We start from the raw sequence: 23266 nt of genomic DNA on the forward strand, positions 1-23266 counted from the left end.
GTAGGTCATTCTTATCAAAAGTTATTTGACATTTTTCTGTTAACAAGTGCTCTCCAGGTACTAAGTGGTCAATATCCTGTTTCCACGAAGACTGCTTTGAGAGTGAGTGTTACTGAAAAATGCTTCTACTCTGAGAGGATGATTTACTTGAAGGATATGACAAACACACTGTAGAATGCAAGCGCTCTTTCCGTTCGGGAATTTATCACCAAAAACTTCAGATTTCTAGCCAGCTCGCTATAGTAAAGAATAGGTTATGAATTACTGCTGAAGCAAGTAAGCTACAGTGTAAGAGAGGTGAAAAAAATTGCGTCAGTGACTTTACCTCAACAAAGGCACTTTTTGTGATTGCGTTAGGCATACACATTTTTGTTCAAAAATTATTTTATCTGTTCATTACATATGGATAATATCTTTATGCCTCCCCAAAATACCAATCATTCATCTTCGACTTATCGATTCCCCAAAACTATCAGGCAGTGACTTCGTCTTCGGTGACTTAAATGTTTAAAATCCCAAATGGCTTTCCTTGCATATTTTGGAAACTCAGCTGTAGGAGATGCCTTAAACATGGTTCATTTCCAACCAGAATAGCAGGCATTCCTAACACACGTGCTCTTTTCCTTTCCAAATAGATATTTCGTGTGCGTTGTGGACGCCACTCTTCAGTGAGAAATTTAACCCATACCTCCGTGTGAGTATTCATTCCCTTTCTCATCACTTTCCACTTCTGTCAACTGGCACTACAAAGGAGCCGAATGAGCTGACTTCTGCAATTTCTATTCATGAAACTACATCCTTCTGTTCGCCCATTCGAATACCTGCGCTGGTTCATTTAAGAAAGTCGTTTTGGTAGAGTGAAGATTTTCAAGTCATTCCACACAATCGTGTTCTCCAATAAGTGTGTCGAAGGAGTGCGAACTGGAAATGCAATATATCACATCTAGCTTAAGATATTTCTTCCCTAATATAATAATATAATAGGGGTAAAATGTTTCATATCCAAACAGCAGTCGCACTTTCCTAGTTACTGCCTCTGTTGCCATCTCCGATGAGAACAACTAATATCCTTTGGTTTGGAAAATCTATCAGTATAGAGAGTAGTTTAAGCCTTTTGTTAAAATTTTCCAATATAAAAGTGCATTGACCTCAAACATAGAAAGTAACGAGATTTTTCCTTAACAGAAAGATGGTCGATCTACAAGCAAAATAAGCAAAGCTGCCAGAGAAGACATGTAATGTGCAGACACAGCCTCGTTATAATCTTAACTAACCTTTTCTGCCAAAACAAGTAAGTTTTCGTAGAATGTTTGAAATAAAATTGACTTATTATATATATTTTAAAGACAAGGCAGTTTAACCTCGGTCACTGTTCTTCTCCTGTTCGGATGATTCACTGAACCGTCTACCACAATGCCAAAATTAATAGACTACATGCTTCCTCTTATCCTTTGCAAGAGAGATCACTGCTTCTGTCTTGTGTTAAACAAATTTCATGAAGATTTTATTTTAGCAATTGCACATAAAACAGGCAAACTAACCCTCAAGCTATAGATACCCCACGATAACTCCTGTAACCCTTTTGATATCTGTTGAATTCACTAAACTGATTGAGTCCTAGACTCTTTATTTCTATTATCGGTAATGAGTGAGGAAAGGTTAGTGAATACTTGTCCCTCTTCTTATGAGCTTGTAGTTGGCAGTGTTGCATATATGAGTATTGATTTAGGTCTTTCGCATGAGGATCGTAGTTAGCCGCCTGACGAATTAGTTGATTAGGTTGATTGTCTGATACGAAGAATTTCCTAGTAGAGGCTTTCATCCTCTACTAGGAAATTCTATATTCAGGATTGGTGCATCACGGTGTAGTTTGATTGATTTTGATGAACCACGGGGAACTGAATGCCATTTGTAGGTATTGGTGTTTTGCAGGTACTTAATGTTCCGATCTGACGTATCTCGTGAGGCGCATGTTAAAGTTGGTCATATAAAAAAAAATCAGCTAACGTCTTTTATTCCCGTATAGGAAGTTATAACAGAGTAACTAAGGAAATATCGCCGACCTTCCAACTTCGTGGGAAAATCTGTATATTAGCATTGCTTTCATATCTGCAACTAAATGAATAACACTGGTGTATGGATGGCGTTTAAGACTGTTGGAAATTTCGTAAGGACTCGAGGATTCTTTCAGTTCAATATTTTATGAGCTCAGAAATTTCTGCTGTTGATACGGGTCTTACGAGAGATTTTTATAAATGCCTATAATGCCTATTTGAAGACGCTTATTTATTCAGAACCGTTTAGCAACAAAAGTCCAAAACAGCAAAACAAACAAAAGAATACAAACACATGCTATCGAAAAAAAAATGATAAAAATCATAAAATAAATCTTTCTAATTATTATGTCCACATATTAGAAGAATAAATCAGTATCGGTCCATACACTTTGATTAGTCAAAATCAACACGATAGCCGATAAAAAAAAAAAAAGAATAAATAAATAAAGAATAAATACCAAGAAACAGATTTCATCTACTCATTACAATCCACGGCCTGACTAATCCAGTAATCAACGAGAACGTCCCACTTCAGTGGTGTATCAACCGAGCCTGCTATTGGCAATGACAGTAGTTTTCCAGCGGTTCTTTGAAACAAGGTGAAATAAATGATGGGGTCATTCACTGCGCAAACTTTCATCTCCATTGCTTATGAAAGCAAACATTTATTCTCTAATAAATGTTTCCTTTTATATAATTTATCTACTAATTTCCTTTCATATAAAATATGCATGCAACTTTCCAGTTGCATGGATATTTTTATTTTAATCCTAATATAATTAGTTCTCCAAACAAATGGGAGTTTATGGGGAAAATAGGGGTGGGAATCAATTAACGCAGCAAATCACTAATAGGATAAGGAAGTCCGCCTACTCCAATAAGGAATGCAGATCGTGCATCAACGACACCGTAGGAAAAGTCTTATGAATTCGGCCGCTAAGAGACGCCTATTATACTTAGCTTTTGACGCATGATAGCATTCAGTCATGTTCATATCAAAACCATCTACTCTTTCACTTCATTTTTTCTTCGTTCATCATCTTTGATTATTATAACCCATTCAGGCGTAATATCCGTCCATCTTGAAGATGGTGAATAGAGACTAAACAAAATATTCCCCGTCATATGTGTGGGATTAGGGAGAATATGTTGCTCCAATGAGCATGTCGTTTTCAATCAAATCTTTGTAAGAAGATTCGGGAACACTCAAGAATAAATGGTTGTCATATTGCCTTGAAAGAATTCAATGAAAAGGCCAAAGAAAATGGCAATATTTGTCAACTTAATTCGCTTCTTCAAAAATTGTCAGCATTCGCTTCTTCAAAAACTGACGCCTAAATTGTAAGGGTATAATTAGCAGTTAGAAACGTCTGATTAAATTTCTCAGCAAATTTTAATTATTTTTTTAATTAATTAATCCACGACCCACCTACCATATTACTTTGAAAACTGCATTTGTGAGATGTAATACAAGTCAGTACTAATAATAATGGAGTAATGTTTATTTTAGGAGTCTTAACACAACAAAAACTAGTTCTAGACAGCAAGAGAAAACAATTTTATTAGTTTATTAAAAGGCGACTGATTCCTCTCATCTAATTGGCTTTTCTCTTCGTGATTTATTTTGGTTAAAATTACCAGAAATTATTCAATTCTGTTTTGTTCCTCAATTTAATCTTCTTTTTCATTTACTTGAACTACGACATAACTCAATGAAAAAATATCTCACTCAGACAGAGTTGTTGAAATAAGTGTCAGAAGGAATCTTTTTTGATTTTGAGACAATGCCGGAGTGGAACGAAATACTTTTTAAAAAGATATTTCTATCCTACTGAAACAAATGATATTTAGGTTATAGGATATCTAATTTTTCAGGATTTAAACCAGAAGATCAATGTTTTTTTCTTCCAGTAAATCGTTCTTCCACTCCGGCATTGTCTCAAAATCTTAATAGCAACAATAATTAAATACTTTCTTCCACCATGTTTTTTTCCCTATCATAAGTTTTAAATTAATTCTCAACATTAAATGAATAAAATACATGTTTTACTCTCAGACAATACTGCTCCGACTATTCAAAACATGTATTTTATTCATTTAATGTTGAGAATTAATTTAAAACTTATGATAGGGAAAAAAACATGGTGGAAGAAAGTATTTAATTATTGTTGCTATTAACAAGAAAAGAGAATATCAATAATTTAAATTTATTTATAGGGAAGATATAAGCAGTGTTTGAGTGTGGTTTTGTCATGGATTTTAAACACAACTTATGACTGGTATTGTACAGAGCTGAGCAGTTTTCCACTATTACAAATGCTACAAAAACGAGTACTGCTCTCAAAGAAAATAAAAAAAAAATTGAACAATAAAAATACCTTCTGAAAAATATTCTTATTAACCAGTTGTGCATTCTTGTTTGTCTTCGTAAACAAGTTTAGAGGCGTTTAATGATAGATGTAGTCGTATAGGTACTATGTAACTAGAAGAATTTAAATAAGAAGTTTGAATAGAATCAGAAGTTTATAAACAATTAGATTCTCTTCTTTCAAACGGAAGTATAGTTTATTGGGATGATTTTTTTTTCTTCTGGAAAGTGAGTCGTACTTGGTTTTCTGAGTGATTGTAATAGTGGAAAATTATTTAGGTGTGTACAATGTCATAAGTTGTCCTTAAAAAAAACTTCCATGACGACATAAACACTGCTCATATCTTCTCTATAAATAAAACCATATTTCCATTTTATATATCAATAAATATAAATTATCAGTATTTTTAACTCATTAATACTAACAATATTTTTTTCGTTATCATAATTCCTATACACTGAATCGTCAATGAATATAATATATGCATATTTTTTTCACTATTTCATTCTTAAATTAATCCAAAATAGTCAATGAAATATATAATGAGTCAAACAAAGCAATTGACATTTGTTTACAAATGTATCGCATTTGTAAACAAATATCCACAGTCACTTTTCTTGCTGCTGAAAACAAATTGCTAGTCCTTTTTTAGAGATGTGCAATGAAAAATATAACCACGGCTTCCATTGAAATATTATTCTTCAACCCCAATATTCGTCACTTTAATTTACTTAACCGGCGAATATTTCTCATCTTTCTCTAATGTTTCGTTTAACACATTTACAATATGTTAAACATAAACGAGGTTCTATAAGTCGTAATAAACATAACTGAATTACTTACCAAAGAACTATGATGTGATGAAACCAAGAAAATTCATTTTATTCATTCAAATATAGGAAGATAGTTTTCATGTCTCACACCTAGAAGAAAAAAAAATGGTTTGATATTAGGAGACGAATGTCACTTATATTATATGCTATACTATTTTAAATGCTATCTACTAATAAAAAAATAAAATTCATATTATATTCTATATCACATTATATTTAAAATTTAATTTGTAATGTTAAAATTATAAAAATGCGGAATACACCTTTAATATGTGAATATAATTTTAGTATAGTAAGTTGAATAGAATGCGGAATAATCAATGATTTATCATCAGATCATAATCCAATAAGGTTAAAATTAGGAAATCTTGAAAAATCATCCCCACCCCCTCACTCATTTATTCCTTGGGAAAGGCTCTCCAAGATGCTCCCGAAATATATTGGACCTGTTCCCATCATTAAATCAAAAGAGGAAATTGACATAGCTGTCAAAAATCTAACAGAACAGATTACAGCAGCCTGTACAGCAGTTACTACCCCTGCAACCACCCACAAGTCCAACCACCTGCCTGAAGATACTATGAATCTGATTAGGGAAAAAAATAAGGCTAGAAAAAGATACCATAACACTAGGGCGCCACAAGATAAACGGATCTTAAATAGGTTAAATTCTGCAGTGAGAGATGCACTCGCAGCTCATAGAACTCAACTCTGGGAAGAAAAACTGACCTCCATCTCCGCTGACAGCCACTCCCACTCTGTATGGAATCTTATCCGAAAGATCAAGAACAAAAATAAACCTCTTCCCCCTCTGCAAACAGATTCAGGTCTCATCCACACCGATGCTGATAAAGCTGAGGCAATAGCGAATCATCTTGAAAATCAATGCAAACCTACATACAGTCACCTTGACATTAGTCATATCTACAAGATACACAGTAATGTCAGATATTCACTCAAGTCTGCTCCCACACATTCTACTCAAATCACACCCACCTCACCTGCTGAAATATATGCTATTATTCAGAAATTCAAAAATAAAAAGGCTCCTGGACCCGACGGCATCTCCAACAAAGTTATAAAACTTCTACCTCGAAAAGCTATTGTTCATTTGGTAAATATAATCAACTCCATACTTCACTACAAGTATTTCCCTTCCTACTGGAAATTGGCATACGTTGTTCCAATTCATAAACCTGGAAAGGATCCCACTCTGCCACAGAATTACAGACCAATCAGTCTCATTTCTAATCTCGGAAAAATTGCTGAAAAGGTAATTCTTACTAGGCTTCAAGATTCTGTACTCCTGTTAAACATCCTGCCTGAGGAGCAGTTTGGTTTCAGACAGTTGCATAGTACCACACAACAAATACACAGATTGGTGGAACATATCATCACAGGTTTTAACTGGCGCCAATGCACTGGGGCTGTTTTCCTAGCCAGTGCATTTGACAAGGTTTGGCATTATGGTTTACTATACAAGCTTATATCATCCGGTATCCCAATCGGAATCATTCAACTCTTAAAGACGTACCTCTGCGATAGGCGCATGCAAGTGAGACTAAGTGGAGTGGTGTCCTCACAGAAACACATCTTGGCTGGAGTTCCACAAGGGTCCTTACTAGCACCAATCCTATTCTCCTTATACCTGCATGATATACCACACAACCCATTATCTTCAATTAAAGCTCTTTATGATGATGACACAGCGATATTGGCCAGATTATTAAAGCCTCACCTAGCCATCAAGAAACTGCAAGAAAACCTACTGCAAATAGAGCAATATTTTGCCAAATGGCGTCTCCAGGTGAATCCTCAGAAGAGCGTAGCCGTCTTATTCTCTAGAAGATCAGTGCTTCCGAAAGAAGATATTCTCCTCTTTAACACAAAAATTCAGTGGAAAACAGAGATCAAGTACCTTGGTGTAGTAATGGACAGTAAACTGACTTTCAACTCCCATATCAAGACTCTCTGTGCAAACACATTCAAAACCATAGCCCAGCTCTATCCGCTAATAAACAGAAACAGCAAACTGAGCACCAGAATCAAACTTCTCATATACAAACTGATGGTTCGTCCAATACTCACTTATGCCTCACCGGCCTGGAGCCATACTTCAAACTCAAATATCATTAAATTACAACGCATTCAGAACAAGTGTCTTAGAATGATCCTGGGCGCTCCATGGTTCATCCGAACTGTCCAACTGCACCGCGACACGGAGGTCCCCTATATTTACACCTTCATGCGGACTATAGCAACCAAATTCTTTTCAAAGGCAAGTGTGCATCCTAACAGACTGATCAAACTGGCCGCTGACTATGATGCAACTGACTATTCTAAGCACAAAAGACCTAAAGCCATCCTAAACCCCCTCACTGAGGATTAATCTCCTAGCCCAATCAGGGCGAGCAATATAGCTCATAAACTCTTTCCACTCACAGTCTCTGTTAAGATAGCCGGGAATATGAAAAGCTTTTGCTTCACCCGTTAAGCCAGTAATGTTACTAGTTACTAGGAATCACTGTGTGGGGAGGGTTGGGAGAATGATGAAACCCTGGGAGGATAATGAATGGCAATGCTGTAGCCAATGAAGTTCTACCTCAGCTATTGCTGTTATCCTCCTGCCATGATCAGAGCTTTACTGGCTCAATAACACCTTATCCGTACACTGTCCTCTACAGATAACGGGGAAGATGAAAAGCATTCTTGCTTCGCCCCTTTAAGCAAGTTCTTATAAAGACTAAGGAATATAAGAATCCCTGTGTGGGGGAGTGAATCAGTCGACAGTGAAATGCGATGATTGATTCATTCAACCCAATACCCTTGGAGGGTAATGGATGGCATTGCTGTAGCTAATGAAGTTCTGAGGCTCGGCTATTGCTGTTACCCTCCTGCCATGATCAGAGCTTTAATTGCTCAATAACACCTTATTCCTACACTGTCCTCTACAGATAACGGGGAAGATGAAAGCATTCTTGCTTCGCCCCTTTAAGCCAGTCCTTATAAGGATAAGAATCCCTGTGTGGAATGAAAAAGTCCTTTTTAAGACTTCCAGGGTAACGAATGTCAATGCTGTAACCAATGAAGTTTTAACTGAGGCTCGGCTATTGACGTTACCCAGCCATGACTAGAGCTTTTAGCACAATAACATCCCATCCACACAGATTTTCTTCATTCAGATGACGGGATAAAGAGTCAAGGACTCAGTCCATCTCCCAGTTCTTTTAAGAACTTTAAGAATCCCTGTGTGAGAATGTGAGCACGGCCCGCTGAGGGGCTTTATCGGTGAATGATTTCCTTCGGAATATGAGCGGTTCTGCTCGGTAGTGGTGTGTGGGTGGAAGGCCATCACTGAGAGGAGGGTAATGGATGTATATTTATTAAAATTTTATTAAAAATAAAATTCATATTATATATAAAATTCATATTTAAAATTTAATTTGTAATGTTAAAATTATAAAAATGCGGAATACACCTTTAATATGTTAATATAATTTTAGTATAGTAAGTTGAATAGAATGCAGAATCCCTTGATAATGTGGAGGGTAATGGATGGCAATGCTGAACCAATGAAGTTTAACTGAGGATCGGCTGTTGATGTTACCCCCTGGGGCGCAGACAGAGATTTGAGAGTTTTGAGTTCGCTCTCTTAAGGTTTTTGCCTTAAGGGAGCAATTTGAGTCTCCGGAGAAAGTGTTCTCCGGCATGGTCCGCTGAGGGGCTTTGTCGGTGAATGATTTCCTTCGGAATATGAGCGGTTCTGCTCGGTAGTGGTGTGTGGGTGGAAGGCCATCACTGAGTGGAGCCACCGCTGAGATGGACGGTCTTTCGCCCACGATTGAGTGGCCTAGGGATCGTCCGAATTTTTAGAGTTGGCTTTACTTACACATCGCCAATGAAGTTTTAACTGAGGCTTGGCTATTGCTCTTACCCTCCTGCCATGATCAGAGCTTTAATTCCTCAATAACACCTTATCCCTACACTGTCCTCTACAGATAACGGGGAAGGTGAAAAGCATTCTTGCTTCGCCAATTTAAGCCAGTCCTTATAAGGGTAATAAGAATCCCTGTGTGAGAGAGAGGAGGGTAATGGATGGCAATGCTTTAGCCAATGAAGTTCTAACTGAGGCTCGGCTGTTGCTGTTACCCCCTGGGACGCAGAGATTCGACAGTATGAGTTCGCTCTCTTAAGGTTTTTGCCTTAAGGGAGCAATTTGAGTCTCCGGGGAAAGTGTTTTCCGGCACGACCCGCTGAAGGGCTTTGTCGGTGAATGCTTTTCTTCGCAATATGAGCGGTTCTGTTCGGTGCTGGTGTGTGGATGGAAGGCCATCACTGAGTGGAGCCAACGCTGAGTGAGACGGTCTTTCGACCACTGTTGCGTGGTCTTGGGATCGTCTTATCTTAAATTTTTAGAGTTGGCTTTACTTACACATCGCCATTGAAGTTCTGAGGTTCGGCTATTGCTGTTACCCTCTTGCCATTATCAGAGCTTTATAGCTCAATGACACCTTATCCTTACACTGTCCTCTACAGACAACGTGGAATATGAAAATCAATCTTGCTTCGCCCATTTAAGCCAGTCCTTATAAGGACTATAAGAAATGAGAACGATTATGACTTGTTCGGAAATGTTTACTGCGTTGTTGATTCCTTTAGACTCTGCCTAGTTGAATTTTATATAGGGTTTTTCGGGAAACTCGCATTGCACTGGAACTAACACAGTTTGAGACCTTTCCCCCCTCTGTATGAAATATGCAGAGGTCTGATGGCCGGCAGACCCCACCTTCAATGAGGACCAGTAGTGGATGAATGGTATTTTAGGGAGGTAGGGCTCTGCATTATGTCCAAGCAAGTTCCTGAAACCCCTTTTTTCTTGTTTTTAGGATTGTCACCTATAATAAACTAACGTTTTGCTGGTAGACGCTTACTCTAAGCTGTCTACGGGATTAGCTAGTGGACTCTCAAAGTCTACAGAATCACTCGCAAACTACTCGGGAAACCCGAGCAACCGCTATTTCTCTTAGGCCAAATTATGGACTCTTCATATGCTGAGCTCGACTTCAAGCAGCTATTGGCAATCTTCAAACATATAGGAGGCTTGCTACAAAGGAAATGGCCAGGAAAGGTTGCAATCCACCAAACAGAAGAGGTTGAATCAGAGGACTACCAATCCCCTGACCCTCTTCCTAACACCTCTCAAGATTCCAGCAAAGAAAATACCACATCAGCTGATATTCAGACACTAGAGGATAATGACGACTTTCAAGTAGTCAGTAGAAAGAAGCGAAAGAAAAATTCTCTAGCTGCAGAACCTGAAATACTGCCTCTGAGAGAGCAGCACCAATGGACACTACAGCACAAACTGAAAGAGTAATAGAGACGGATATAGTAACACAGCCTAAAGAGAAAATTCCACCAGTGATCTTACGATCCAAAGAAAAATGGTAATCAATCACTGAGTTGATGAAAAACAACAATATCAAATTCAATTCAGCAAAGAACACCGATGAAGGAGTCCGGATTCAGCCTGAAGGTGCATCGGACTACCGTCTGCTCACCAGACACTTAGATGAATTAAAAGTCCCATATCACACTTTCACAATCCACCAAATAGAAGACCCCAAGGTTGTCATCAGAGGTTTGGTAGAAACCACACCATCTGAAGAAATAGCCACTGATCTCAAATCACAAGGATTAGCACCAATAAAAATACACGCATGTACAGAGCGGATAAGCGGCCCATGCCTCTGGTCTTAGTGGAGATCAGTAAAGACCAACGAGAGATTTATGACCTTAAGACTGTAACTTGTTTATCAGGACTGAACCCCCCAGAAAGAAGACATCCGCCGGACAATGCCACCGCTGTTAAAAGTATGGTCATGCACAGAAGCTTTGTAGGACGAAATGCAAATGTGTAAAGTGCGGAAAGAATCATCCTTCGCATACGTGCCAAATCAAGAACCACTCTTGCTAAGGGTGCCAAATGTGGTGGCCCACATCTAGCTAACTACAAGGGCTGTTCACTCCACCCATCTAACCTGACAAGGACTAGGGAGGCAGTAGCCCAGTCTACTCAAAAACGAGTCACACAACCTGAATCGGAAATTAAAGTGCGGGTTATTACACCTGATAAATCATATGCCTCTGTAGTTTTATCACGTAACAAATCGGCAGAAACCAAACCAAGCAGCCAAAACTCTGCTGCGATGCTTGCTGCCACTTTGGGGGAAATGCTTTTAGCAAATCAAATCCAAACCAGGCTGACACAAACAGATTTCTTAAAAAAACCTTCATATTCTCGTTGATTAATGGATAATCCGGCCATCACAATAATTTCCATACAGGTCGCATTCTGGAATGCTAATGGACTCAGCAACAACATTTTAGAACTCCAAGAATTTGCTGCTCACTACAAAATAGATATCCTGTTAGTTAACGAGACCCATCTGCGGCCCTGTGATATTCCCAAGATGAGAAATTACTCTTCAATTAGACATGATAGACCTAATGCCAGAGGTAGAAGTACTGCAATCTTTATCAAGAAAAATATCCGTTACAATGAGATAAAAAAAAGATTCCTACAACTAATCTGGAAAAAATTGGCATAGAAATTTACACCATTAATGCAAGCATCTTAAAAATATATTCCGTTTATAACCCTCCAGGCAGAACTATCCTCTAATATTTATGAGCTGCTTGACACTACGGAAGCAACAATAGTAGCAGGAGATCTAAACTCAAAGCATCCCTTATGGAATAGCAGGTGTGCCAATTACAACTGAAAAATACTTCACAGGTTTGCTAAGCTGAGAAATATCATCGCAGGTCCGATTGAAACAACACACTATGGAACACACGGAAAGCCCGATGTGCTAGATATAGCCATATTCAAAAACACATCTCATCAATTCCAGCTGCAAGTAGTTAACGATCTCAGTTCGGACCACAACCCAGTAATTCTAAAACTGGGAGAGGATCCGGAACTTATTCCCAGTCAATCATTTACTAATTAAACAAAATTCAAGGCTACAATCAACACTATCATGGATTCAGTGCCGAATATCTCCTCCCGTGAAGAAATTGACGCTACAGTCAACAACCTGGAAAGCAAAATTCAAACTGGCTTAACCGCAGCCTCTTCTATTTCCACTCCAGCTCAAGTAAACCTGCTTCCAGAAGAAATCCTTGCTCTAATCAGAAACAAAAATAAAATCAGACATCGCTTTCATAACACACTATCTCCTCAAGACCGCCAAGAGCTGAACATAGCACCAAACTTACTTCGCTGTGCACTAATATATCACATAAATCAACAATGGGAAAGAAAACTTTGTTCTCTGAAAACTGAAGATAACTTTATGTAAATTGGCAAAAACTCTGTACAGACTGTTTCATTATCCAGTCCATTCACGGAGAAAGAGGTATAGTTTATAGGGACGATGAAAAGGCAGAAGCCCTCGCTGAAGCTCTTCAACTTCAGTGCAGTCCTAATTATGCGCATGCAGATTTGGTCATCATAGAGAAAATTCACCGTCGAGCCCGTACTGCGCTCCGGCAGCCTAGCAGCCGTGAAAATATGTCTCACCTCACTTAAAGAGGTCTACTCAATAATTAGGAAGCTTAACAATAAAAAAGTCCCTATCCCAGATGAAATTAACAACAAAACAATCAAGGCCCTTCTGCACAAAGCTTCATGCATTTGGTAGCAATTATAAATGCAATACTCAGACTAAATTATTTTCCAACCCGATGGAAACAAGCAGATATAATCCTCATCCATAAGTCTGGAAAAGCTCCTCAGTTACCGCAAAGTTACAGACCCATCAGTCTCCTTTCATGCTTGGGAAAATTTGCAGAAAAAATCCTCAATCGACTTCAAGATGTGGTGAACAAAAACAACACAATACCGAAGGAGCAGTTGGGTTTCGAACCGGGCACAGTACTACACAACAAGTTCACAGACTGGTCCAATTCATAACTACTGGATTCAATTGGCGACAACATACAGGAGCCTGTTTTTCTGGATTTAGCAAAAGCCTTTGATAAGATTTGCACAAAGGCCTCATCTATAAATTATTTATGGCCAACGTTCCGCTCTACCTTACCAAACGTATCGACTCCTTTATAAAAAAAACCGGAAATTTCAGGTCAAGTTGAGAGGACTCAAATCCTCTTTGAAAAGAGTCACTGCAGGTGTTCCTCAAGGCTCGTTGCTCTCTCCGCTGCTTTTTAACATCTTTGTTGCTGACGTTCCTAACACGACATCAACTACCACAGCTTGCTATGCGGATGACATGGCATGGCAATTTTGAGTAGATCTCTCAGGCTGAACTTAGCTACGCAGCGCTTACAAACCGCAGCAACAAACCTAGAATAATGGAGAAAAGCTGAAAGTCGACAAAGGTACTGCCATTCTCTTCACAAATCGAAAGGCATCCCACTACGGAGAAGTCAAACTTTTCAACACAGCAATTCCATGCAAATCCAGCACCAAATATTTAGGTATTCAACTAGATAACCGCCTCAACTTTAACTCTCACATCGATTATGCCTGCAGCAAGGCAAACTCCTCAATTATGCAACTTTATTCCGTTCTCAACCGAAGAAGCCCTGTTAACACTGAAAACAAACTACGAATCTATAAAGCAATCATTAGACCCACATCGACCTTTTGGATCTTTGTGGGTCCGACTTGGGGTTACACCTCCCTTGGCATGGCAACATTAAAAAGCTACAGGTCATCCAGAACAAATGTCTACGTATGATATTCAATGCTCAGTGGTTTGTCAGGAATATTCTCCTCCACCGAGACGCTGCCATTCCTGATATTCACATGTTTCTCCGAGATACTGCCATTACATATTTCACCAAAGCAACTAGTCATCCCAATCAACTCATTCGAGAGTCATCTAACTACGATGAAAACGATAGGTGGAAACACAAGCGTCCGAAAGCGGCTCTGCTCATCGGTACAGACGCTCCCACACTGCCCTAAAATGGGTGAGCCAGGCGCGTGATAAATTCTCATTAATTTAAGCCATTTTTCATAGAGATGAAGGGATTATAATCCAAGGGATTGAGATCCATCCAGCCACAAAGGTTAAAGGTTAAGGAAATGAGAAGGGAAGGATGAAACCCTGGAAGGGTAATGGATGGCAATGCTGTAGCCAATGAAGTTCTAACTGTGTCTCGGCAATTGCTGTTGCCCTCCTGCCATGATCAGAGCTTAAAAAGAAATGAGAACGGACGTATTATATTAGACTGAGCCTGATTAAATGTATACAAGGTTTCTCAGTAATCTCACATTGCACTGGCGCTGATACAGTTTGATTCCTACTGTCCCCCCCCCCCTCTGCACGAAACGTGCAAGGGGTCAAATGGCCGGCAGGCCCCACCTGCAATGAGGACCAGTGGTGGATTAAAGGTTTTATAGAGAGGTAAGTTTCCAAACGGTGGCCAAGGGAGATACTGATATTCCTTTCCCTAATTAGTAGGTCGCAACAAGACTAAATTTGCTAGTAGACCAACTCAGTCTACACAACTTTTGCTGGCAGGCTTCAAGCCTTGCGGGATTATATACTGCTGGTAGTCCATCTAGGTCCACAAGATACGTTGCTGGCAGGCCCATAGCCCTGCGGGATTATTCATACTGCTGTCACAATTTGTTCTGGCAGTAAATCGCCACTTTGATATGGAAAACATCAAAGAGCAGATCCTTAATAAGGGGCAGTCCCTATAGGTACTGAAACTCATAATAGGCAAGCTTGAATCTGGCTGACCTGGATTTATAAAACTACATTCACTCTAATGATCAGGATGAAGAGGAGGAGAATGAGATATCACAAGATGAAATCATTGCTGCTCTATCACCAAAATCCCCCTGTCAAAACAACTCTCAGGGAGAGCATTCTAACAAAAGAAGAACTATCGAGGACCAGATGGATGAAGACTCGCCAACACCAGATGTCCCGAGGAACATCGAAAAGGTTCCACCTGTTATACTAAGGGACAAGGACAAATGGACCACTGTCACATCAGCCCTTAGGGAACATAAAATCTCATATTCCTGGGCTAAAAATCATGGTGGAGTCAAAATCCAGCCAGCCTCAGTCACTGACTACAGAGAATTAACAAAACTAATGGATAACAAAAGTTTTCCTTATCACACTTTTGCTTTACCCAGTGAAAAGAATCTCAAAGTAGTAATTCGCGGTGTAACCGAAGGTGTCACCTGTGAAGGAATCACTGCTGACCTTATGAGTTGGGGGCCTAACACTAGTAAAAGTGAGCAGAATGCTCAGGTCACATAAACGGCTAATGCCACTGGTGCTCGTAGAAATTGACAAGGCACAGAAAGAGATATATGAACTGACTGCGATCTGTTTCCTCAGAATTTCTACTTAGCCAGTAAGGAAATAGTTATCAGTTGGGCAGTGCCATAGGTTGCAAAGGTTTGACAATGCCCAAAAACTTTGAGGCAAATTACAGGTGTTTAAAATGCGGCGAAGTCCACCAGACCATCATGTGTACCAAGCCAAGATTCACACCAGCTAAATGCGCCAACTGTGGAGGACCTAACCCCGCCAACTACAAGGGATGCATTACACACCCAAATAACCGAGGGTCAGCAAAACCTACCCTTCCAACACATTTCAGCGATGCTCAAGACAGCCGTGCAGGTCGCACCTCGGTCCAAATTATCTCCAGCTTGACAGCTCAGGAAAGGAAACAAATCCCAAAACTTATGCAGAGGCAGAACGATCAAAGGCTGCTCCATCCCATGATCAAATAAGCTCAAATCTGACATCAGTATTAACTGCCTCACTAGCTACCATGTTACAATAATTCAGCATGACAAATCCTTCGCCATCCTCCACGAAAAGATTCCTACAAGGCACCCACTCAATTCTGACAGCCCTCAATAATGAATAAAAGAAAATTCCATCCCAACTCTCTCATGATCACTGCATGGAACGCCAATGGACTGAGTAACAAAATCCTAGAATTGCAAGAGTTTACTCACAGACACACTCCTGACATAATACTAGTAAATGAAACACATCTCAGGCCAGCTAATAACCCCAAGTTATGGAACTATATTATGTACAAAACAGATAGACTCACCAGCAGTGGAGGAGGAACAGCTATGTACATTAAAAACTACCTAAGCCATAATGTTCCGACCAATCCACAAACCAAGAACCTAGAGATAACAGACATTGAAGTTCATACCAACAATGCTGGCAATATCAAAATCTATGCTGTATATAATCCACCCAGCATTCCATTACTTGTATCTGATTAGGACACCATTCTCGGCTTCACAGACTCCATCATCTTGGCTGGTGACTGAAATGCCAAACATACAGCCTGGCATAACTCCGCAATCAACGATAAAGGTCGAACTCTAAACCATTACTCAACACAAAATTCTGTTGTTGTTGTAACCTGACCCACAGAGCCCACCCATCACAGCTCAGCTGGAAGCTCAGATGTACTTGACATAATCATCATCAACAAGGGTTCATTTAATGTTTCTAGCTGATATTTACCAATATCAGCTAGAAACATTAAATGAACTTTCATCCGATCACAATCCTATTCTGCTTTAACTCGGTGCACAAGAACAATTCTCCCCTCCCCACTCTTTTATATCTTGGGACAAACTCCAGAATTCTCCCTGATCACATTGGCCCAGTATTCCCTCTATTCACACTAGAGAGGAGATAGAAGTTGTTGCAAATAACCTTACCAGTCGAATCAAAAAAGAAATAAAGTCAGTTACCCAAACTACAGTCTTTCACACTAGTGGTCGGATCCCCGAGGAAATCATGGATTTAATCAGACTGAAAAACAAAACCAGAAAGAGGTGCCATAACACAAGAGCCCCGCAAGATAAAACAAATTCGAATAAATTAAACAGGCAAATCCGAGAAGCCCTCCAAAAACATCGAAACTAAGATTGGAAATCTAAGCTAACTAAATTAAACCCACAAGACAACTCCATTTGGAAGTTCCTGAGAACCGTCCGCACTAAAAGGCAACTTTTACCCCCAATTCAGACCAAGAAAGGAATAGCCAATACTGACAGGGAAAAGGCAGAGGCTCTCGCAGACAGTCTGCGATGCAATGCAGCCCCTCTTATGAAAATTTGAACATTAATCTCATCTACAAGATTCACTGCCGAATCAGGCAGGCCATAACACAACAAAAGGATGACCTAGAACCAGTCACACCCACTTCTCCAACAGAAGTTATAAATATCATACCCCACCTGAACAACAATAAAGCTCCAGGTTCAGATGGAATCACAAACAAAATAATCAAACTACTCCCCAGAAAAGCCATTGTACATCTAGTCAACATTAATGCCATCCTCAGACTCAAGTATTTTCCCTCAACGTGGGAGATAGCGGATGTCACGCGAATCAAAAAGATTGGAAGAAACACCCAGCTCCATGAAAGCTACAGACCTATCAGTCTTCTGTCCAGCCTTGGAAAGATCGCAGAAAAAGTAATCCTTACAAGGCTTCAATCAGAAACGGATAAACTAGGTATAATTCCAAATGAGCAGTTTGGATTTAGAAAAAACCACACCACCGTTCAGCAAATCCACAGTCTGATCGAATTCATCTCCGAAGGTTCTTCACACAGCTGCGGTCTTCTCCACAAGCTCATCACATTCAATATGCCTACTAATCCTACTAATCTAGTTAAAATAATTCATTTATACTTCAAAGACCGATTCATGCAAGTCAAAATAAATGAAACTGTGTCAACCAGACGCAAGGTCCTGGCGGGAGTGCCGCAAGGCTTACTCCTGGCCCCCTTGCTGGTTTCTATTTCTATCTATATAGCTGATATCCCTCAAACCCCAAGCTCAACAATCACTGCATTATATGCAAATGATACTGCATTATTAGCAAGATCTCTCAGCCCCAAACTAGCTATCAAAAGACCCCAAAACAGTATTCACACACTACAGAAATGGTTGATGGACTGGAGGATCCAAGCAAACCCACAGAAGAGTTCACCCATACTGTTCACTAGAAAGAAGTCTCATATCAAGGAAGATATACATTTACTAGGAGTTAAGATCCCATGGCAGAATACAGTCAAATATCTCGGCGTAATTCTCGACAAAAAACTACGCTTCACCAGTCATGTAAAACAAATGAGTTCAAAAACATCCAAAGTAATAGCGCAGCTCTACCCCATGATCAACAGAAAAAGTAAACTGGATACTCAGAACAAACTACTCACATACATGATGGTAATACGCCCAGTCATCACTTACGCATCTCCTGCGTGGAGTCATACCTCGAACAGAAATATTCAAAATCTACAAAGAATACAGAACAAATGTCCGAGAATGAGTTTAGGTGCTCATGGTTTATCAGAAACACCCAGATTCACAGAGAAGTCAACATTCCCTATATCACATCCCCCCTTAGCTGAAAAGTTCTTCATCAAGACAATTAATCATCCGAACCCACTGATCAAGCAAGCTTCAGACTACAATGAAGCAGATTTCTGCAAATACAAAAGATCCAAATCAATTCTATGCTCAGCTGAACACAGCTAATCTCACTGTATGTAATAATCCTTTCAGGACGTGCTTAAAGCTCAATAATTTCTCCATTCAAAGAACTTTCCTTTTCAGACAAAGGGGAATATGAAAAGCATTTATGCTTCACCCATCACGTCAGTACCGTTACGCGAGAAAGTTACTATGCGTGTATGTGTATATAATAACTTATAATAAAGCAGACAGTGATCATAATCATATTCATTTAATCATTCATGATCATAATATAAAAATTTATCTGAACTCCTTTTTAAATTGAATTTTTGATAATAAACAATAGAAATATGTTTATTTCTATTGTTTATTATCAACTCAACAGAAGAAAAATATAGATTTGATGCTGTATGCTACTAGAACTCTTTCTGTGCCACTCCCTCTTCTTTTTCCGAAGATTCCTGACTACTGGATATAAAAATAGATAAACAGTAACAAGCAAAGTTTATTCTTTTTGATGAACTTGGAATTTTTAACGTCGCAACTCAGGGGCAAAAAAGGAATATATACTTAACGTATAACAGTATTTAGGAATACGGAATGCAGGAAATAGCTCGCTATTCCCGCACAAATCACGCCGGGAAAATAGCATATTAAGCTGCTGCTGTGATGAAAGATGAAGGCCAAACAACCAACCAGTGCCCAAATATAATGTACTAAATCATCCCCTCTTGGGAATGAAAAAGAAATCAGATGGAATCATGTATCCGTATTATTATTTTTTTTTCTTTGTTTAGTCAAAAAATCTCCAGGAATGATAACTATGCACAGGATAGCATTCTTAAGATAATGGTATAAAAATTGGATTATATGTAAAGCTTTTTTTTTTTTTTTGCACATAAACCTATATTTTTGGTGATCCCAGATCTCATTTAGAACGGTTAATCGCTACTCTTCCGAATGTTCCCTTTGCAATGAAGACGTTAATCAGACAATTGATAATCATTCTCTTCTTATTACAAAAACGGGGGGAGGATGAGATATGGAATCCATTTCAATTGCAGAAGAGAGATCTGCAGAAAGATCTTAGCCAATGTTTCATCTGCCGGTTTTCATTCCCAAACATTTAGAATTCGCTGAATTATATTTAAATGAAACTGGACATTATAAGAAAACTATGTACAGGTGTACAATTTGTGACCATTTTTATATAACGAAAGAGCCTTTACTATCATAATCATGAATAACTGCAAAGGCATCCTAAATATACTGCAGATAGAAGCTTAACAAGTATCTTGTTTAAGTACTTTAATTTTCAGAGATTAGTACTCTGTGCACCAGAAAGATTGACCAATGACGAACGTGGATGGTCCATTTTTCATGCACTAGCCTCTGTTAATTATTCGTGATGGAACACAGTTTACTCTTTCATATATATATCCATGACACCTTAGAATGTTCGGATTTACTACTTCCAGATCAACCCGAAATGAACGTCGTTTTTTTGTTGTGTGATGAATGACCCTCTTTAAGATGTCTTCTTTGCCTCTTCCCCCCCCCCCCCCCCACACACACACTCAGATTTTTCTCACACTCTCTAATGACCAAAATCTCACAACACATGGAATAATCAGCAGTGGACTTGAGCAACATTAACGCCGCCTTGTTTGACCAAGCGATCAGTGAACTATGAGACGGTCATTACAACCTATTCACTCGGCGACACTCGTATTTTGCTTGTAGTGATGGAACGAACGCGGCTCCTTGTCTAAAACGCTGATATTAATCCTTTATTGCTTTATAAAAGATCACTTGGAAGAAGTAAATGGCACGAGAAACAGCGTTTGCAATACGCGTGTCAGGATCAAAGGCTTGATTGCAGTCAAAAGTAAAAATGAATGATTACGATAGTATCCAGAAACCCCTAACTTAAATCAGCGCTTCCCAAAATGTGGGCCGCGGCCCCCTTGGGAGCCGTAAGTTTTGTTGAGGGGGCCGTGAAATAATGAAAACAAATTTAAAATGTTTTAAGACACAGTAAAATTTTTTAATGTTAAAAGAAACGTATTTAATTTTTATTATTTATTATTTTTTTTTTGTTCTTTTTTATATTTTAATGGAAAAAATCACACATTCGTGTTGGTTAGCAAATTTTGCTTCTTGCGTATTTCGGTGATTAATGAATATTAGTAAATATATGTTTATTCATATAACTTTGGTTTCAAAGATATTGATAAGCAATACAAAAAAGATTACAAACCAAAATCTTGAATATAAATTGTAATGAATATAAATATAATAAATATTATAATAATATATGTCTGTATTACGATTTTTTTTCGATGCGGGGACGTGAAATATTTTAATTTCTCCAAAGGGGGCCTTTACATCAATAAGTTTGGGAAGCACTGACTTAAATCATACTGAAATGGCAATTAAGAAGTGACCCTTGCTCGCAATAGAGACTTTCAACGAAATTCAACTACGAGAGAATAAAACAAAATGGAAATCGATGTGGTTAACAAATAGTCTTGAAGAATTCAAAGCATTTTAACTGATTCATGAGGTAAAAATCATTCTTAAAGTAATATTTATAATACTCGCAACTAATGCTGCTTATTGTATGCTTTAAGATATAGTAGTATTGCGTGTTTAACCATATATTCCACACTATCGAATTTATTATTATATAAAAACATGTACGTCACAAATTTCATATTTACTTTTTTATAACTAAAAGGTATTCTTCAGTAATACTAAACACTAAAAAATTTCATAATGACTGAGATATATTATACTGTAATATGTAATATAATTTAGATTTTTTAAATATAAAATGATACTAAGAGTGGTAACTTTATTCATTAATATTCCTAAATAGCAACGTAAACCTTGTATGCAAATTTTCAAGTTTAATCACTCGTGCAGTTCACTATCTCCAGGTTTAATTCATGTCCACATTAAATGTGAGAGTAACTATGTGGTATGAAAGGACATAAATTTAATAAAGGCAATTTATGTAAAATCCGTAACTTCCCTTGCACAAAACGCAACAGATTAGCACATTTCATCAGCCAGTGTTTACATAAAACGATCGTTTGGATTATGAACGATACCAACTTTCAACAGTTGTATCTAATTAACCCTCACAAGTTATTACGTAATTAGGGCTAATTTGCACATTGGTTCTCCCTTGGAAGTGGTTTCAATTAACCACATCAATTCACTTAAAGTAGCCATTAAATGAAAATACGCAATTTCCACAATATTATCACATCTCATTCTAGGTAATTTGCTATCCGTGTTCATCATCACTCCACAGTTATCCCCATTTCGGTGGCTGTGTGAAAAGGTAGTTTATATCCTGGGAATAAATTTGTGCTCTAACCACGTTGTCGGCGATCAAATTGAAGTTGGTATTGGCAACAACAAACTTCAGGTTAGACTTCAGTTGCATCCACTTCATGTGAAGTGGATGCAACAATGAATTTGAAGAGTAAACAAATAGTAAAATATTCCTTCACTGACACTTTTAGTGGGAGTTTAAGACTCAAATTATTTGATAACAATAGCAAAATTTATTTAACGCAGGAAGGGTTTCGAAAGGTGAGTTGATTAAAATTACTCCTTAAGTAAGATTGACTCAGTATATTATGTATCTTAATCGCATGTACTACTTTGCAGTTTTGCTGTATATCAGAGTTCAAGATTTTCGGAACGGGGAACCTACCACTTCCGTGTAAGGTAAGAAAACTAAACTTTTAGAAAAAAAAATCTCTTTTTGCAAAAATTATTCGCTCCCTAGACAACTTTCTAATCTTATTCTTTCCAACCAGAATTATCGTCAAAATAAGCATTCCTAGTTAAGATGGTTCGACATTGATATTACGTCATTGATATTAGTCATTTATCGGTATGAAATGTTACGATCTCATATGCCTTACGTTAGTGCTGATAATAATATGCAAAATGATATATATATTAAACACAGGAAGTGCAGAATTTCAGGTTTATGAAAAAAAAGTTTTAAATGCAAAAATATGTATAAAATTAATAAAATTCCTTAACAAACCTAAGGTACTAAATATACTGCAGGTTTAAAATCTTTCATGTGTGGGATTCACATAAACAAATCCTGTTAAAAATGACCCCAGTGTTGAATGTGTTACCAGTTGCGTTTCAGCTCCTAATATGTTGCGTTGTAATGATTCAATCGCAACAATTGCTACCATCAACAATGTCCTATGATTACATTTTATAAGCATGTTAAAAATAGGAATGCCTGAGAATTTAAAACTTTTCTACATTTATTCAACAGAATAAAACACAATACTTTATCATTCTTCGATTTTTTATTTAACATAATTTAATTTAAAAAAGTTTCAAAGGTGAAGTAATATATTAAAAAAAACTTAATTTAAAATACGAATTACATGAGAATATATGTTTTTCGCAATAATACTTAAGAATACATATTTTTCT

General features: G+C 38.0%; 1 protein-coding gene and 1 long non-coding RNA gene across 7 annotated transcripts in view; one reads left to right on the top strand and one right to left on the bottom strand.

Moving 5' to 3' along the window:
• LOC150094409 (uncharacterized) overlaps window positions 1–5350 on the bottom strand; it is a 53959-nt gene extending 48609 nt beyond the window's left edge. Inside the window, exon 1 of the mRNA XM_090412465.1 lies at window positions 5270–5350. The gene's annotated coding sequence lies outside the window, so the exon portion shown is untranslated. The remainder of the gene's footprint in view (window positions 1–5269) is intronic.
• Window positions 1–23266, top strand: part of LOC150094407 (uncharacterized) — an 849964-nt gene that overhangs the window by 657636 nt on the left and 169062 nt on the right. For all 6 annotated transcript variants that reach the window (XR_016550250.1, XR_016550249.1, XR_016550254.1 and 3 more), the window contains exons 12-13: window positions 1186–1291; window positions 22469–22528. This is a non-coding gene — a long non-coding RNA (uncharacterized LOC150094407). The remainder of the gene's footprint in view (window positions 1–1185; window positions 1292–22468; window positions 22529–23266) is intronic.

This window comes from Typopeltis vanoorti, chromosome 22 (assembly GCF_054136105.1).
Source record: "Typopeltis vanoorti isolate ZY-2024b chromosome 22, IOZ_Tvanoo_1.0, whole genome shotgun sequence".
Classification (NCBI taxonomy): domain Eukaryota; kingdom Metazoa; phylum Arthropoda; class Arachnida; order Uropygi; family Thelyphonidae; genus Typopeltis; species Typopeltis vanoorti.